Below are 20,499 nucleotides of genomic sequence, written 5' to 3' on the forward strand. Positions count from 1 at the left end.
CCAAAAGAAGGCTTTCTTGATCTATTTGCCCAAGTCCCAGTAAATCAGTCCTGCCCTGTTGAGCTTTCTCCCACAGTGAGGACAGCAGGTTACACCCAACCTTACTGAACCTGTGGTGTGTTCCTCCTGGGGGAGGTAGACTTGGAGACTCAGGTGTAGTCTGATTGGTATGGTTTTGCAATAGGAGCCACATTCTCTCTGTTGAGTGTCAGACCACGCTGCCCCAAACAGGAGACCTACTAACCCTGTTTGCCCAACACGGTCACCCCGAACCACCAAGCCTGAGCTCTGTGGGATGGTCAGTGGGGTGTGGCCTGCATGGGCCCACTCTACAGCCTTCCAGTATAAGAGGCAGGAGGAAGCCCAGGCAACATCAAGGGTGAGCAGAGTAGCTGAAAGGTGGATACCAACCTGAGGAAGCCTTGGTCTCTTATCGATCTGACCCCAACTCAGAGCTCCAAGAACCCAACCCATCTACACAGATTAGCCCTCCCATTGCACACCCAGGTCCAGTAGATGCAGACCCAAACAGTGAACAGCGTGGAAGCTCCAGATAGATAGACAAAAACTGGTCACACACAATGTCTGAAAACAACCTATACCTGAAACCCACCCAAGTGAACACAGAATCAACAAAACCAGTGGTGGAACCCAGACAACACCAAAGTATGACCTAACCAGCCACACAAGCAAAGAAAAATCCGACAGGCAACAGGCCTTGGTAGGATCAATTACACTTTGTAGACAGGCCCTGTATAGTATCTCATACACAGTGATCAAAGTTTACCCTTAGAGCCACCAGTTTGAAGGGTTAATTACACTCACAAAAGGGCCAAGAGCATTCATCAAGACACATTAGAACAGTAGGTGCACATAACCCACAAGAAACATTCCTGGAGGATGGAGCTCAGGTGATCTGGAAGTTTTTGTCACCGAATCCAACAAGACACCTCAAGAATGCACCTGTATAGCAGCTTGCTCACCACAGCCCCCTCAGGACCTTCCTGTAGCATCTCTGGGGAGGCAATCACACCTACAATGGTCCAACAGCAATCAAGACCAAATAGCAATAGGGGGGCCACAGAACCCACACAAGGGTCATCCCAAGGGCATCCAGCTCAGGATATCAAGGAGACTGCACCAATGGGTCCCACTTATGAAACAAAGCCACCACATGAAGATTGGGGTCATAGCAGTACTATCTACTACATAGAAACAAATACAAAGAGACAGCTAAAATGGGGCAACAGAGAAACACCCAAATGAAAGAAAAGGAAAATTCTCCAGAAAAACAACAGAGTGAAATGGGGCAATGAATTTATCAGATATACAGTTCAAAGTAATGGCTATACGGTTGCTGAAACAACTTAGCGAGAACTAAAAAGAACATAATGAGAACTACAAGGAACTCAATGTGAATTATATCAGCATGGAAATGGACACAGAAACAATGAATAAGAATTAATTGGAAATGAAGAACACCATATCTGACATTAAGGTACCCTGGAAGGAATTAAAAGCAGGTTGGATGAAGTGAAGGATCAAATGAGCGATTTGGAAGACAAGGTAGAAAAAAACATGTAATCAGAACAACAAACAGGAAAAATAATTAAGAAGAAAAAGGAGAGTTTAAGGGAACACTGAAACAACATGAAATGTAACAACATCCGGATCATAGGGATGCCGGAAGGAGAAGAAAGCAAGCCAGGGAGAGAGAACTTATTTGAAGAAATAATTACAGAAAACTTCACAAGAGTGGTGAAAGAAAAAGGCACACATTTCAAGAAGCACAGAGAGTCAAATCTCGATGAACCCAAAGAGACCCACACAAAGATACATCATAATTCAAATAGTTAAGGCTTAAGACAAAGTGAGAATCTAAAGGGCAACAAGAGAAAGACAGTTACCTACAAGGGAGGTCTCATAAGACTGTCAGAAGATTTCTCAACAGAAGCATATCAGTCCAGAAGGGACTGGCAGGAAGTATTCAAACTAAGGAAAAGCAAGACCTGAAACAAATACTGCTTTATGCAGCTATCATTTAAATTTGAAGGTGAAATAAAGAGCTTCCCAGATAAAAGAAGGCTTAAGAAGGTCAGTACCACCAAACCAGCATTGAAAGAAATGCTAAATGGACTGCTTTAAAGAGGAGAAACATCGAGGAAAAGAACACAAAATACATAGGCATAAAGAAAAAATGGCAATAAATCAGTACCTGCCAATAACCACCTTAAATGTAAATGGCTTAAATGCTCCAAACAAAAGACATAGGGTAGCTGAACAGATAAGAAAACATGACCCATATATATGTTGTCTACAAAAAAACTCACTTCAGAATAAAAGACTCACACAGAATGAAAGTGAAGGGATGGAAAAATCTTTTTCCAGGAAAAAGGAAATGAACACAAAGCTGCAGTAGCAATACTCATACCTGACAAAACAGACTTCAAAGTGAAGGCCATGACAAGAGACAATGAAAGCCACTTCATAATACTAAAGGAGTCGCCCTAGCCAGTCTGGCTTAGTGGATAGAGCATTTGTCTGTGTACCAAAGGATCCCAGGTTCAATTCCAGTCAAGGGCACATACCTCGATTGCAGGAAACTCCCTGGCCCGTACAGGAGGCAATCAATTGATGTGTTTCTCTCACATCAATAATTCTCTCTGTCTTTCCCCCTCTCTCCCACTCTCTCTAAAAATCAATGGGAAAATATCCTTGGGTGAGGGTTTAAAAATAATAATAATAATAATAATAAAGGGGTCAATACAACAAGAGGATATAAAGTTTATTACTACAGATGCACCCAATACAGAAGCATCCAAATTATTTTTAAAAAACCACACATTGCCAGAACCGGTTTGGCTCAGAGGATAGAGCATCAGCCTGTGGACTCAAGGGTCGCAGGTTCGATTCCGGTCAAGAGCATGTACCTTGGTTGTGGGCACATCCCCAGTAGGAGGTGTGCAGGAGGCAGCTGATCGATGTTTCTCTCTCATCGACGTTTCTAGCTCTCTATCCCTCTCCCTTCCTCTCTGTACAAAATCAATAAAATATATTTTTAAAAAAAACAACCCACACATTTTTGGAGGATTTTAAGGGAGAGATGGACAGCAATAGAATCATAGTAGGGGACTTTAACACCAACTGACATCAGTGAATAGACATTCTAGACCAGCGGTTCTCAACATGTGGGTCGTGACCCCTTCGGGGGTCGAACGACCCTTTTACAGGGGTCACCTAAGACCATTGGAAAACACATATACAATTATATATTGTTTACAGTAGCAAAATTACAGTTATGAAGTAGCAACGAAAATAATTTTATGGTTGGGAGTCACCACAACATGAGGAACTGTATTAAAGGGTCGTGGCATTAGGAAGGTTGAGAACCACTGTTCTAGACAAAAAAAAAAAATTAACAAGGAAACAGTGATGCTACAAAACACACAAGATCAGATGGAATTAATTGACATTTATAGAACGTTTCACCCCATATACATTCTTCTCAAGTACACATATGACATTCTCAAAGATAAACCACACATCAGGACACAAACTAAGACTACAAGTTGAAGAAGACTGAAATCATAGCAAGCATCTTCTCAGATAACAATGGAATGAAATTAGAAACCAATGACAATAGAAACACTCAGAAACATTTAAACACATGAAGGCTACATTGCATTTTATTAAACAATGAATGAGTTACCAAAGAGATCAATAAATAAGGATAGAACTTCCTGGAAACAAATAAAAATGAACACACAACAACCCAAAAATCTATGGGACACAGTGAAAGCAGTCCTGAGAGGGAAATTCATACCATTACAGGCCTACCTCAAGAAACAAGAAAAGCGTCTAATAAACAAAACAACTGAATTAGAAAGAAAACAACAAGAAAAGTCCAGAGTAAGTAGAAGAAAGAAAATAATAAAGATCAGAGTGAGAATAGATGACATAGAGACTAAAAAACAACACAAAGGATCAATACAACCAAGAGCTGATTCTTTGAAAAGATAAACAAGATGGATCAACCTTTAGCCAGATTCATCAAGTAACAAAGAGAGAAGACCCAAATAAACAAAATCAGAAACGAAAGAGGCGAGGTAATAACTGACCCCCACAGAAATACAAAGGATTGTAAAAAAAAAAAATAGTAATTCTATGAACAACCATATTCCAATAAGCTGGACTACCTGGACGAAATGGACATATTCCTAGAAAAATATAAACTTCCAAAACTCAATCAGGAAGAATCAGAAAACTTGAATAGGCCAGTAACAATTGATGAAATGGAAGCAGTAATCACCTGGCCGGTGTGACTCAATGGTTGAGTGTCGACCTATGAACCATAAGGTCACAGGAACATTACCAGTCAGGGCACATGCCAGAGTTGCGGGCTACATCTCCAATGTGGAGTATGCAGGAGACAGCTGATCAATGATCCTCTCTCCTCATTGAGATTTTTCTTTCTCTCTCTCTCCCCGTTGCTGTCTGAAATCAATAAAAATATATATTAAAAAATAAAAATAAAAATGGAAGCAGTAATAAAAAAACTCCCAGTAAACAAAAGCCCTGGTCCAGATGGCTTCACAGGAGAGTTTTGCCAAACATTTAAAGAACAACTAACACCTATGGGATCTAGCAATATATTAAAAAGGTCATACACCATGACCAAGTTGGATTTATTCCGGGGATGCAAGGCTGGTACAATGTCCGCAAGTCAATAAACGTTATACTTCACATAAACAAAATAAGAGACAAACATCACATACTCATATCAATTGATGCAGAACAGGCATCTGACAAAATCCAACACCCTTTCTTGATAAAAATGCTCAGCAAAGTGGGAATAGAGGCATCATACCTCAACATAATAAAAGCCTTCTATGACAAACCCACAGCCAACATCATACTCAATAGGCAAAAACTAAAAACATCTCACCTAAGAACAGGAAGAAGACAGGGATGCCCACTCTCACCACTCCTGTTCAACATAGTACTGGAAGTACTAGCCATTGTGATTAGACAAGAAGAAATAAAAGGCATTCAAATTGGAAAAGAAGTAAAACTGTCATTATTCACAGATGACATGATATTGTACATAGAAAACTCTAAAGACTCCATCAAAAAACTACTAGACTTAACAAATGAATTCGGTAATGTAGCAGGATACAAAATTAACACCCAGAAATCTATGGCTCTTTTATACATCAATAATAAACTCACAGAAAGAAAAACTAAGACAAAAAAAATCCCATTTACCATCACAACAAAAAAATTAAGATACCTAGGAATAAATTTAACTAAGGAGGTAAAAGACCTGTACTCGGAAAACTACAGGACGATGAAAAAAGAGATAGAGAAAGACATGAACAAATGGAAGACTATACCGCATTCATGGACTGGTAAAACCAACATCATTAAAATGTCCATACTACCTAACCAAAGCAATCTATAGATTCAATGCAATCCCCATTAAGATACCAATGGTATATTTCACAGACCTAGAACAAACTCTCCAAAAATTCTTATGCAATAAAAACAAAGACCCCAAATAGCCACAGCAATCCTGAGAAAGAAGAACCAAGTAGGAGGGATCACAATACCAGATATCAAGCTATATTATAAGCCACAGTTCCCAAAACTGCCTGGTACTGGCACAAGAACAGGCATATAGACCAATGGAACAGAACAGAGAACCCAGAAATCAACACAAGCCACTATGCTCAATTAATATTTGACAAAGGAGGCAAGAGCATACAATAGAGTCAAGACAGTCTCTTCAGTTGAAACAGCCCCCGTGAGGTAGGGACGACCCCAGTCTGGTAGGGACAACCCCGGTGAGGTTGAAACGGCCCCCGTGAGGTAGGGACGACCCCGGTGAGGTTGAAACGGCCCCCGTGAGGTAGGGACGGCCCCGGTGAGGTTGAAACGGCCCTGGTGAGGCTCAGACGGTCCTGTTGAGGTTGAGACTACTCCAGTGAGGTTGGGACAAATAAAGGGGACCAGTATGGACTGATGAACAGGGGTAGATACAGAAGCAGAGCAACATTGAACAGAATGTTAAACTACAGTGGGAAGCCTGGGGAGGGTTGGGGGGAGGATTAAGAGACCAACTGAAGGACTTATATGCATGCATATAAGATTAACCAATGGACACAAGACACAGGGCGGGGGGGGGGGGGGGGCGGGGGGTAGGGACCGGGGGAATGTCAAGGGGGGGAAAAAAGGAGACATATGTAATACTCTTTGTAATACTTTAAGAAATAAAAATTATTAAAATATTAAAAAAAAAAAAAGACAGTCTCTTCAATAAATGGTCCTGGGAAAACTGAACAGATACATACAAAAAAATGAAACTAGACCACCAACTTATACCATACATAAGAATAAACTCAAAATGGATAAAGGACTTAAAAGTAAGGTGGGAAACTACAAAAAAATCTTAGAAAAATTCATAGGCAGCAAAATATCAGACATATGTCATAGCAATATGTTTACTGATACAGCTCCTAAGGCAATGGAAACTAAGGAGAAAATAAACAAATAGGACTACATCAAAATAAAAAGTTTCTGCACAGCAAAGAAACCATCAACAAAACAACAAGAAAGCCCACTGCATGGGAGAACATATTTGCCAATGTTATCTCCGATAAGGGTTTAATCTCCAACCTTTACAGGGAACTTATACAACTTAACAAAAGGAAGATAAACGGTCCAATCAAAAAATGGGCAAAGGACCTAAACAGACACTTTTCGAAAGAGGACATACAGAAAGCCAAGAGACGTATGAAAACATGCTCAAAGTCACTAATCATCTGAGAGATGCAAATCAAAACGACAATGAGGTACCATCTCACACCTGTCAGAATGGCTAACATAAACAAATCAACAAATAACAAGTGCTGGCAAGGATGCGGAGAAAAAGGAACCCTTGTGCACTGCTGGTGGGAATGCAGGCTAGTGCAGCCACTGTGGAAAACAGTATGGAGTTTCCTCACAAAATTAAAAATGAAACTCCCATTTGACCCAGTAATCCCACTTCTAGGAATATATCCCAAGAAATCAGAAACATACCCTTTCTATAGGTAGAAAGGATATATGCACCCCTATGTTCATAGCAGCACAATTTGCAATAGCTAAGATATGGAAACAGCGTAAGTGCCCATCAGCAGATGAGTGGATTAAAAACCTATGGTACATCTAGACACTGTACGCTGCTGTAAAAAAGAAAGAATTTTTACCATTCACAAAAACAGGCAGCAGCAGTAGCAGCAGCAGCAAGTGGGAATAGTCAGGCAAATCCTAAAAAAGTGTGAGGGGAGCAAGTCCTACTACCAGACATTCAAAAAGCTACAACAATTAAAGTTACACAGTACTTGTGCAAGGGTTGACAAACAGCCCAGCTGGTGTGTCTCAGTGGTTAAGTGCTGACCCAAGAACCAAGAGATCACAGGTTTAATTCCTGGTCAGGGCACATGCCCGGGTTGCAGGCTTAATCCCCAGGAGGGCGTGTGCAGGAGGCAGCCAATCAGTGATTCTCTCTCATCATTGATGTTTCTATCTCTCTCTTCCTCTCCCTTCCCCTCTCTCTCAAAATTAATAAAAACATTTTTTTTTAGAGAGTTGACAGACAGCTCGAGGGGAAAGAATGTAATACTGAGAATCAATTCGTAAGTGTATGGTGACAATAGCATGTCAGACTGGGCAGAGAAACGCAGGTATTCAGTTAAGGCTACTGGCCCACCTGGAGAGCCACCCAGCAAAACATTCAGGGGGATGACACCTCACAATAGATATTGTAAAATTCTAACAAATTAGAAATTTAAATGCAAAAAATGTAACCATAACAGTTCTAGAAGAAACTATGGATACCATGGGAGCATTTTCCTGATATTGTGGAAATAGGGAAGGTAGCAAACGCCAGGAGGACCTTAAACAGAAATGTGTAAACAACTTAAAAGTTTTCACAGCAAAACTGCTAAAAGCAAAGTCAAAGGACAAATGACAAGCTGAAAACAACAGTTATGAGTCATACATAGGCCTTATTTCCCTAATATATGAAGAACTCTTAAAAGTCAACCAGAAAGAGACCTACACAACAGGGAAAAAAGTAAAAGTTATAGATATCTTCAGAAAAAGAAGTGTACATGGCTGCAAAATATAAGAAAAGAAAATCAAAAAGGTTCACAGAGAAATGAAAACTCCAACTATAATACCATTTGACCTAGCAGATCGTCACAAATAAAAACTTGATTAACTGTATAGAGGAAGATGTAACAGGTGCCCTTGGATCCTCTGTGGAGAGCAATTCAGACCCCTCAAATTTCATATAAGAATTCTTTCCGGGCGGCAGCTAAGAAGGCGGCTGTGGTGGTGGCGGCGGTGGTGGCGGCTGAAGCAGTAGCTGAGATGGTGACAGAGGAAGCAGAAGATGGCAGATTTTTTGAAAGGACTGCCAGTCTACAACAAAAGCAATTTTAGTCGATTTCATGCTGACTCTGTATGTAAAGCCTCGAATCAACGCCCCTCAGTCTACCCGCCCACGTGGGAGTACCCATCTGAACAGATCATTGTGACAGAAAAAAATAAACCTCCTTTCACGCTACCTATATCAGCAATGGGACAAAAAAAAACGCTGCCAAGAAGAGAGACCAGGAGCAAGTGGACCTCGAGGGCGAGAGCTCAGTGCATGCACGAGGACACTTAAGACTGATGTTCCCCCATACGTGCCTCCAGTCTTGTCTGCTCCTCACCAGCCTGCTGTGTGTAAGCATCCTGCCCACCCTCCCCACTGGTCCACCTACCCACACCCCGCCATGCACACCACTTTCAACCTCATAGAAGCCAATGTATTTATTTTCCATGAGTCTTTATTTATGCTGCAAAATGTACTGAGTGATGGTTAAAGGGGATGTCAGACCCAGTAGTGTGATGCTGGTAGATGCTTCTTGAAAAACATTGTTATTCATTACCCTAGTCCCTCTCTGGAGAACCGGAGTGTGTCTTTGAGTATCTAGAGATAAGCCTTGCTGCAGCTGGGTGACAGGGGTGGGCCCTTCTTCCTGCTTCCATCCCCTGATCTGGCCTTAAAGACTTGGCGTTGATGCCCGTCCCACCAGGATCTATTCTGGCCCGAATCCTGATCTGAGAGTACGCCACAGGAAGAAGTCAACCCTTTCGGACCATTCCCTTAAGTCATTTTATCATGGACTGGAGTGTGTCCACCCCAATAAAAAATCTTTCCTTAAAAAAAAAAAAGCTTTCCAAAAATAATGATTTTTTTGGTTGATCTATTACCCTCTCCCACCCCCGTCCATCCTCCCCTGCCTTCCCTCTGAGGTTTGACAAACTGTTCGATGCTTCTATATCTCTGCATCTATTTTTGTTCATCAGTTTACTAGAGGCCCGGTGCACAAGATTCAAGCCCGGGTAGGGTCATTAGGCCTAGCCAGCAATTAGGGCTGACCTGTGGGGCGACTGGTGGGGCAATCAGGGGGTCCCGCTGGCACCGCCTTGGCTGGCCAGGGGCCTGCGGGCTGGGGACAACTCCTGCATTGAACGTCTACCCCCTGGTGGTCAGTGCACATCACAGCGACCAGCTGTTCCAACGGTCATTCTGCCACTCGGTCCATTTGCATATTAGGCTTTTATTATATAGGACTAGAGGCCCAGTGCACAAACATTTGTGCACTCAGGGGGGGAGGGGGGTACCCCAGCCCGGCCTGTGCCCTCTCGCAGTCTGGGACCCCTCGGGAGATAACGACCTGCTGGCTTAGGCCTGCTCCTGGGTGGCAGAGGGCAGGCCCAATCCCTAGGTGCAGCCCCTAGTCAGGCTCAGAGCAGGGCCGATTGGGGAGTTGGGGTGCCGCCCCGTCATGCACAGAGCAGGGCGGATCGTGAGGTTGCAATGCCACCCTCAGTCACGCTCAGGGTAGGGCCGATTGGGGGGTTGGGGCACCGCCCCCTGTCACACTCAAGGCAGGGTCGATGGGGAGGTTGCGGCGCCACCCCGTCACGCACAGAGCAGGGCCGATCAGGGGGTTGGGGCGCTGCCCCCTGTCACTCACAGAGCAGGGCCGATCAGGGGGTTGGGGTGCTGCCCCCTATCACTCACAGAGCAGGGCCCATCAGGGGGGTTGGGGCTCCGTACCCTGTCACACACAGAGCAGGGTCGATCAGGGGGTTGGGGAGCTCCCCCCTGTCACTCACAGAGTAGGGCCGATAGGGGAGCTGGGGCACTGCCCCCTGTCACACACAGAGCAGTGCGGATCAGGAGGTTGGGGCGTGGCACCCTGTCACACTCAGGGCAGGGCCAATGGGGAGGTTATGGCTCTACCCTGTCACACACAGAGCAAGGCCCGTGGAGAGGGGTTGGGGCGCCACCCTCTATCACCCACAGAGCAGGGCCGATCAGGGGGTTGGGGCGCCGCCACTGTCACACTCAGGGCAGGGCCGATGGAGAGGTTATGGCTCTACCCTGTCACACACAGAGCAGGGCCCGTGGCGGGGGGGGGGGAAGGGTTGGGGCGCCGCACCCTGTCACACACAGAGCAGGGCCGATCAGGGGGTTGGTGCGCCGCACCCTGTCAAACACAGAGCCACAGGGCAATCAGGGGATTGGGGAGCTCCCCCCTATCAGGCACAGAGCAGGGCTGATCAGGGGGTTGGGGCGCCTTCCCCTGTCACCAACAGAGCAGGGCAGATAGGGAGGTTGTGGCCCCGCCCCCTGTCACACACAGAGCCGCAGGGCGATCAGGGGGTTGGGGAGCTCCCCTCATTAGGCACAGAGCAGGGCTGATCAGAGGGTTTGGGCGCTCCCCCCTGTCACGCTGATCCTGGTGCCAGGAGCCTCGCTGCTCCGCTGATCCCGGTGCTGGGAGGCATATTACCCTTTTACTATATAGGATAGAGGCCTGGTGCATGGGTAGGGGCTGGCTGGTTTGCCCTGAAGGGTGTCCTGGATCAGGGTGGGGGTCCCCACTGGGGTGCCTGGCCAGTCTGGGTGAGGGGCTGAGGGCTGTTTTCCGGAAGCGGGTGACTGAAGCTCCCAACCGCTCCTTTTTTTCTTTTTTTTTTTTTAATTCTGGGCCAGCTTTAGCTCTGCGGCCTTGCTGCTAAAAACATCGATACAATGTTGCGGTCCGGCTGGCTGAAGCCCGGCTGAATGAAAGCCGGTTTCTGGGGTTTTGTTTAGCTTCTTATTTGCAACATAGTACATAGTTGCTTAGAGTTGCAGCTGAGAGGCCGGCAGCGGCAGGCGGGGAATGTTGGAGTCCGCAGTCACTGGAGCAAGCAAGCCTCCCTGCTCGCTTCAGTGCATGGCTGCCAGCCGCCATCTTGCCTGACAGTTAATTTGCATAAGGATATGCTGATTAGCCAATGGGAAGAGTAGTGGTCGTACGCTAATTACCATGTTTCTCTTTTATTAGTGTAGACGTTCATTATATTCCACAAATGAGTGAGATCATGTGACAGTTACCTTTCTCTGACTGGCTTATTTTGCTTAGCATAATGCTCTCCAGATCATCCAGGCTGCAGTCTGGGAGAGGACAATGGAGGGAAAAGGGGGATATATGTAATACTTTCAAAAATAAAAACTTTTTAAAAAAGTACAAATTAGCAGCTACAGAATAGTCATCGGGATATAAAGTACAGCATAGAAAATATATTCAGCAATATTATAATAACTATGTATGGTGTTAGATGGTATTAGATTTATTGGGATGATCACTTTGTAAGTTATATAAATGCCTCATCACTGGGTTGTGCACCTGAAACTATACTGTATCTCAACTTTTACTGACGAATAAAAAAATATTTAAAAAAAAGAAAACCAAAAATAATGATTTTTAAATACTCATATTTGCTTCTAGATGTATAAAGTATCTCTGGAAGGATTCACACAAAAAATGACACTGTATTCTACTGAAGGTCCCAACATCAGTGAATGTGTACCCTGGAGTCATGCAAAGTGGTAGACCTTAGCAGGGGCTCCTGGTATGGGACCCGATGGCTGGGGGTCAGAAGCTGCAGGGTGAGTTTGCATGGTGCACCTTTGTGACATAAGAAATATATATTAGGTCTCTGCCCCTATTCCTGACACAGAACTCCTAAAATCTTCTAATTCCCTAAGTGATAGAAGCAGTAAGAGCTTCTTTTATCCTAATTATTTGGTCGTGGACCCTGTTTCTGACACAGAGATCCTAAATCTTTTGGAATTTCCTGGGTGATAGGAACATCTTTTGTCTAAAAAGGCTGATTTTTGTGGGTTCATGGATAACTTCAAGATAGGGGCTGATCACTGAAAAGACTAAATCACAATTAGGATATAAAGTACAGCATGGAACTTTCAACCACACTCACAATCCTCCAGGGAAGTAGAGGGGAGGGAGATGGAGTTAATGACCCATCATGCCTACATGATGCAGCCTCCATAAAGGCCCTAATATTCAGGGTTCAGAGACCTTCCAGGTTGTTGTTGTCTTTTAATATATTTTTAATGATTTCAGAGAGGAAGGGAGAGGGGGGCAGAGAGAGATAAAAACATCAATGGGAGAGAGAAACATCCATCCGTTGTCTCCTGCACATCCCCTACTGGGGACCAAGCTGGTAACCCAGGCATGTGCCCTGACCTGGAATCAAACCAAGCTTCTGGTTCATAGCCAACGCTCCACCACTGAACCACACCACCCACTGCTTCCAGGTTACAGAACACATCTCTGATCCAGGAGGACACTGCACCCCAGCTCTGCAGGCACAGAAGCTCCTGCACTCAGAATCTTTCCAGCCCTCACCTATGTCCATCTGGCTGTACACCTGTATCCTTTATACTATGCTTTATTAGATGATAAACTTGGTAAACATATCAAGTGTTTCTCCAACTTCTGTTATAGCAAATTACCCAATCTGAGGAGGGGCTCAGGGAAACCTCTGATTTGTAGCCAATTCGGACAGAAGTTGTAGGTAGCCTGGAGCCCTACTACTTACAACTGGTGTCTAAGGTGGGGGCAGTCTTGTGGGACTGAGCCCTTAACTTGCAGGATGTGACACCAACTCCAAGTAGACATTGTCAGAATGGAATTAAACTGTAGGGACACCAAGATAGTGTCACATAACTGATTGGGGTGGGGGGAAAAAAACAGACATCTATTGTCAAAGTACTATGAGTAGAAATAGCAGAGAGGTAATAAAGTTTTTGTTTTCAATCTCTGAGTCATTTAAACATAAAATTGGCTGCATTCTACACAGACTTGAAGTTTCAAAACCTCCACAGGTGATCCAGATGCGACGTTAATAATAACCACTTATTTCTTCTTTTCTCTTTCCCTTTTCTGTAGACTTCAGCCAAGCAGTTGCCAAGTGTCCTCTTTTCTCAGTGTTACTGCATTTACGCTTTTATTAACAGAAGTTTTCTACATGCAGGACATATCATGTTCACTGATCAGCTGAGCAGTGAGGTCAGGGAGCCGACAGCAAGAGAACATGCAGGAGGACTAATATCTGAGCTGTGTGGGGCAGCTTTGCAGGACCATCTTTCCTCCAAAAGGCAAGAAGTTAGAAAGATGTTCAGAAAATAGAGAAGAGGGAGAACCATAGAAGGTATTGTGTATTCATTCATTCATCAAATAATATTTACTGAGTACCCACTATGAACAGATAATTTGGGGACCTGGCAGATACTAGAGGAAGTGTAGGTAAGAAGGAGAAATCAGACAAATATACAGCATTCCAAGCAGAAGCAAAAGAACGTGCCAAGGCATCAGTAAGGAAAGGGCAGGGCATCTTGAGGGTTAGTGTGAGGACAACCCAAAAGCACAGGCCACTGGTCCAAGAATGAGCAAGGGGTATGCTGTCAGAGCTTCCCCCAACGTGAAGGTCATGTTTAGAATTTATTTTAAAATATAATGTACCAGTGGAGGATTTTAAGCAGAGCATTGTAAAGTTAAGATTTATTTTTATTATTTTACTTATATATTTATTTGTATGTTAATCCTCACCAGAGGGTATTTTTCCCATTGATTGGTTTTGTTTTGTTTTTAGAGAGAGTGAAAGGGAAGAAGGGAGGAAGGGAGGAAAGAAGGGAGAGAGGGAGAGAGGGAGAGAGAGAGAGAGAGAGAGAGAGAGAGAGAGAGAGAAAAGACACTCAATTGGTTGCCTCCCACACATACCCTGACCACGGCTGGGGATTGAATGTGCAAACCAGGTACGCATGCCCAATACAGAGAATCAAACCTGTGAACCTTTGGTGTGTGGGCCAACACTCTAACCACTGAAGCATACTGGCCAGGGCAAGATTTATTTTTAGATTGAACACAATGAAAAATGGTTTGGAAAAGGAGATGTGTGAACAATGGGAAACTAGTTAAGAAACTACTAAAAACATCTGGGTGACAGACACTGGTCTCTGGGAAGAAGACTGTGGCAGTGAAGACCCAGTAACAGATCCGATTTGAAAGTGAGGGATGGACCTGGCTGGGTGGCTCAGTTGGTTGGAGAGTCATCCCACACACCAAGAGGTTGCAGGTCCAATTCTGGGTGAGGGCACATACCCAGGCTGTGGGTTCGATCCCCAGTTGGGGCACGTTAGAGAGACAAATGATCAATATTTCTCTCTCACATTGATGTTTCTCTCTCTCCCCCATCCTCTCTCTCTAAAATCAGTTTTTTTTTAAAACACACATATCCTCAGGTGAAGATTAAAAAACAATAATTAAAAATAAACAGTGCTGAACAGAAGGTAATTTAGATCAGTGGTTCTCAAGTTTCATGCAACCTGGTACACTTGTTAAAAATGTAAGTTCCTGGGCCTACACTCAGAGGTTCTGATTTTGCAGGTCTAGGGTGTAGAGACCCTGGAGCCTATATTTTTAAACCAGCAGCCCTAGCAATTCACATACTGATGAATCTCCCACCACATTTGGGATGCACTGATTTAGAGGACTCCCAAAATTCTGCCTTGCATAAAGAATCGGTTAATTTGGAATATGGGAAGAGTAAAGGATGAGGGAAATACACAGAAGCTAGTCATGCATTCTGTAGTGTGTGCTCTTCAAGCCCTGTGGAGGCAACTGACAAAGGTAGGCTGGGTCTGCGGGGCACATGTGACAGTCAGATCTGGACTATTTCTGTAGGGTTGCCTAAAGGTTTTTCTGACAGAAGCAGCTCACCAGCTAAGTTATATTGCCTCCTAACATGATTGGATTTAGAATGCTGGGAGACGTCCAAGCTATCAGCAACATACAGTTCTTGCTAGCCCTGGCTGACTCTATGAGGATACCCTCATATCTACTCCTGGATCACTTGGCCCTGACATATTCTAAAAAAATTTTTTTTAATTGATTTTTATTTTTAAAAATATCTTTATTGTTCAGAGTATTACAGATGTCCCCCTTTTCCCCCATTGCCCCCCCCCCCCAACCTAGTTACCACCCTACCTCAGCGCTTCACCACCCAATTATTTGTGTCCACAGGTAATGCATACATGCATGTAAGTTCTTCGGTTAATCTCTCCCTGTCCCCACCACCCCACTTTTCTCTGAGATTTGTTGGTCTGTTCCATGTTTCCATGACTCTGGTTCTACTTTATTCATCAGTTTATTTTGTTCTTTAGATTCTTTGTTAGTTTATTTTTAGATTTAATTGTCAATAAATATGTATTTATTGCCATTTTATTGTTCATACTAGTGGCCCTGTGCATTAAATTTGTGCAGGGGTGGGGGGGTGTTCCCTCATCCCAGCCAGCATCCTCTCCAATCGGGGACCCCTTGGGGGATATCTGACCACCAGTTTCGGGCCTAAACCGGCGGTCAGACATCCCTTTCTCAATCTGGGACCGCTGGCTCCTAACCGCTCACCTGCCTGCCTGCCTGATTGCCCCTAATTGCCTCTGCCTGCCTGCCTGATTGCCCCTAATCCCTCTGCCTGCCTGATTGCCTCTAACCTCTCTCTGCCTGCCAGCCTGATCACCCCTAACTGCCTCTTCCTGCCTGCCTGATCATCCCTAACTGCCCTCCCCTGCAGGCCTGATCTCGCTCCAAATGCCCTCCCCTGCCTGCCTGATCTCGCCCCCAATTGCCCTCCCCTGCAGGCCTGATCTTGCCCCCAAATGCCCTCTCTGCCTTGACCCCCACCACCATGGCTTTGTCTGGAAGGAAGTCAGACGTCCAGAAGATTGCTGGTCGACCCGGTCTAATTAGCATATTACCCTTTTAGTAGTATAGATTATATAGAATAGGATTGCTTAAATGGGGGGAAGCCTTTTTCAGAAGGAGGAGATGCTCTTGGCAGACAAAAATACATAATCCCTATATCTGGACTGATAGCCAGCCATATGCACTATACTGCCAAACCGGTCATTAAAAAATTGAACCACTTTCTTACACCTTACACCAAACAGCTGTTGTCCTTAAAACCCCTCCTCAGCCCCCACCTTAGGTTCTGCCTTTTCAGTTCACCCAGATTTGGTTCTGATTGGTCAGTTTCTATGCCAGTCAGCATCAAAAGCTCTGCCTCCTAGGCAGCCATTGGGTTCTCGCACTTCACCCAGACTTGGTTCTGATTGGTCGGTTTCTATGCCAGTCAGCATCTCCAGGCCTATCTCCGGGCCTGATCAGAGAGGCGGGGCTGATTAGCAGCGCGCCCCCCCCCACCCCCCCCCCCCCCCCCCCCCCCCCGCAGAGGCCAAGAGAGAAAGAGAGGCATGGCTGCTGGTGAAGCCCAGAGAGAAAGAGAGAGGCAACAGCTGTTCAACAGCTGCCACGGTGGCTGTGGATCAGACCCTGCCTCTCTCTTCGGGTCTGAGCCACAGCCCCCTCGGCAGTCAGTGCTGGGTCACCACAGCAACCCAGCACTGATTGCAGGACTGACTTCCGGTCAGTCAAGCCTTAGGTCGTTACGGACCCTGGGTTTTTATATATTAGGATTTCTCCTTCTCCTTCTCCCTCTTCTTAAAGAATACCCATCCATGTGGTCTGAAGCTGTCCACTGGGTGCACTGGCTCTGAGGCCTCCAAGGAGGTGCAAAGTCAGCCATTGCCTGGGGCCTCCCAACAGGAACTATGGAGCAATCCGCAGATGGTTACTACTTGTGTTGGTCTTGGAAGTGCCCAGGTGAGGCCAAGCTGTGAAGCAAGGCTGGCTGCTGCTAGTGCTGGGTCTTGCTGATGCAAGCTGATGCTTGTTTGAGAGATATTTGGAAAGTCAGAAGCCTGAGCCAGGGCAGGCCATTCATATGAAAAAGCCGCTGCAAACAGCTTAGGTGGGGCTACAAATTGGATGGGGTGGAGTCTCAGGAAATCACCAGTGGAGATATCCCTCCTGAATAAAAAAAACACATGTGGGTGTCCGGCCACCCCCTTCATGTCTCTGCCCCTCCTACCAGCCTCAATGTGCTTTCTTCTTTGCTTCTCTAGTTGTAGGGCTTCCATTCAGTCAGCTCTCAGGTGGTTCTGAATGATGGTGGTTCTGTATTTTAATTGTAATTTTGATGTGGCTGTGGGAGGCGGTAAGTACTGGCATTTACCTGCACCACCATCTTGGTTCTCCTAGGACATCTCTTGCCCTTCTTATACCACCTTGGCTTACTCCCTCACTGTATGCAGGTATTTGTTAAACTATTTAAAATAGTAACTTCCCTTTTGAAAACTTATTAATAGACTTCATCTTTTAGAGCAGTTTTAGGTTCATAGCAAATCGAGAAGAAGTTACACAGATTTCCTATATCTCTTCCTTTCTTAGCATCTCCTTACTTTCCAACACAGCAAGATGCTCCAGGCTCAGCCTTTATGTTCCCTGCCCCCGTCCTGGGATCAGCCGTTTTACCACGGATCCCTGGTCTCTTTTATTCGAGGATGGTATTAGAAGCCAAGATTTCGGTGCTGGGTGTTTGTTGCTGATAGAGTGTCATTGCTTCCCGGCCCTCTCAGCCCACAGCCTGGAGGTAGATGTGTGTACTCTGGCCCCTGTATGCACCACATCTATAAACACTTCTAGATGTAGCCACCTGTATATGTATGAAGCTGACCCTGAGTTCATACTGATGTCTCCAGCTCTGACCCATCACCACGTGGATCATTTCCACTGCCTCCCCCTTGCTTATCTGTAACCTCCACCAGCAGGGAGACACAGGGTCTCTCACTGGCCGCAGTTATATAACCATTCTGTTCCTGCACACCTCACAGTGGTGTCCAAACTGTTTCCCTGAACCCCTGTGCTCATTTGTTTTTACCCCTCTACCTTCTTTATTCTTCTCCATTGCACTTCACACCACTTGCAATGTTTATTTTCTAATTTCCTCCTCCATGACAAAAGGGACTTTCACTGCTGGGTCCCCAACCCTTAAAACTGCCTTGAATGAAGAAGGGGCTCAATAAATATCAGCTGAATTATTAAACGAATGAAAAGTCTTTATGCTTATTACCATAATTAACAAGTCTCAGTCAGGCCTTTCTTATCTAGCAATTCGTTATTTTGTCTTGAGATACTGTATCTACTTCAATCAAATTATAATTGAGGAGCCCTGGCCAGGTGGCTCGGTTGGAGCACCGTCCTGTGCACAATAAGTTGCAAGTCAGGGCACACATCTACATTGTGGGTTCCATCCCCAGTCAGGGCATGTATAGGAAGGAGGCAATCAATCAATGTTTGTCCTCCTTTTTCTATTAAAAAAAGAAAGGAAAACAAACAAAACAATAAAAACATCTTTGGGTGAGGATTTTAAAAATTATAATTGTAGAATATAATTTAACCTTTTCACCAATTCAACTGACTTCTCTCCTTAATTGCTTCAATTATAACCACCTAACTGAAACAGCGAACTATCACAATCATAGCTTCTTTTCCTCTAAGGCAGTGGTTCTCAACCTTGGCTGCACATTAGAATCACCTGGGAATCTTTTTAAAATCCTGATTTCTGGGCCTCATCCTCCGGAAATTGTTTCTTTGTTACTAATGTTGTGGCCCCACCCCATAACAAAGAAACAGAATTTCTGGAAGATGAGGCCCAGAAATCAGGATTTTAAAAAGATTCCCAGGTGATTCTAATGTGCAGCCAAGGTTGAGAACCACTGCTCTAAGGCTTTACTTGAACCACCGTCCCCACCACTTTTTAAAAATGTATCTTTATTGTTGAGAGTATTAGAGATGCCTCCCTTTTTTCCCATTGACCCCTTCCAGCCTGCATTCACCCCCCACCCCCGACCCCAGGCCTTTACCACGTCATTGTGTCCATGGGTTATGCAGATATGTATATAAGTTCTTCCCTCTGATATGCTGCTGTCTGTTCCATGTTTCTATGTCTCTGGATCTATTTTGTACGTCCACCTCTCTTCCTCCCTCCCCCAAAACCAAAACTCTCAGACACTGCCAAATTCACTTAAATTTCCTAGACGCTTTTGATTCCAGCTATCTATTGATAAATATTTTTTCACATTTGTTAGGAACTTAAACAACATAATCATTATCATAAATTCAAATCACAGAGTTAAGTGAGGAATTACATTAAAAATTAAACAACTGGTTGTAAATTAATCTTCCAAAGAACTGTGAGAGCATGTAAAATAATTTTTGAAAAAAGTACACATATTTGCTCTCTGTTCCTTAGTGTGGAAGCCTGAGGTTTAAGAACAAAGACTAATAGGAAACATATGGAAAAGATCAGTAACAAGATGAAATGTTGGTCCAAAGTCGGTCAGCCACATTTTACATACCAGCGTCTCAAATAATAAACAAGATTTTTCAATATTGCCAAAGTATCACTTGAATTAATGTACACTTTTTAAAATCTTAAGTATAACAAAATAGTGTGAATTCTTTGTAAAAACCCAATGACAAACACTATTTTGAATGGAAAGCAAAAGCAAAATGAATTCCAGAATTTACTCTACCTTATTACTTTGCATAATCTTGAAAGAATCTCCCAAAGAATGAACTCAAAAAGTTCACTGCCAAGAGATACAAGTTAACTCTCTTTTTAAAATATGAAAACATTAGTATAAAAATATATCAATTAGGCAGGAGAGACAGTTCAGTAAATCAGAAAATGGTCTACATTTGCAAAATAAAGGCAATGGTAATTGGTCAGCAGAAGCTTCTAATTCCATTTTATTCAATACTATGTACGTGTTTTTTATACTACTAATAACAGGCAAACTAGAGATATACTTTCTGAGGGCAAAATACTGAATTCTATAAAAGTAGAGATTAATTTTTATTTCGAAAGTTATTAGAAGCCATTCTAATGAGTATATTTGGGAGGAAGGTGATAGCTAATAGAAAAGAAGATATAATTCTTTGTATGAAAAAGTTATATATTTAATCTGTATCACAATGACAATCTATTTCATTTAAAAAATTAACTAGATGTGAAATACTATGTTTCTAATCCTAGTTTGAGTCTTAATGAAAGAAAGCACTGGTATGAACATTAGGGTATCAGACAAGCAAGGTCTCCAAATAATTCTGAGTTCCACCTTAAATTGCTGAGACACTGTGCTCT

At 43.9% G+C, this 20,499-nt stretch overlaps 1 protein-coding gene across 1 annotated transcript in view; it reads right to left on the reverse strand.

Moving 5' to 3' along the window:
- CENPP (centromere protein P) overlaps positions 1-20,499 on the reverse strand; it is a 258,055-nt gene that overhangs the window by 126,919 nt on the left and 110,637 nt on the right. The window lies entirely within an intron of this gene.

This window comes from Myotis yumanensis, unplaced genomic scaffold, assembly GCF_028538775.1.
Source record: "Myotis yumanensis isolate MYYU_CA2020_CCGP unplaced genomic scaffold, mMyoYum1.0.hap1 SCAF_21, whole genome shotgun sequence".
Taxonomy (NCBI): domain Eukaryota; kingdom Metazoa; phylum Chordata; class Mammalia; order Chiroptera; family Vespertilionidae; genus Myotis; species Myotis yumanensis.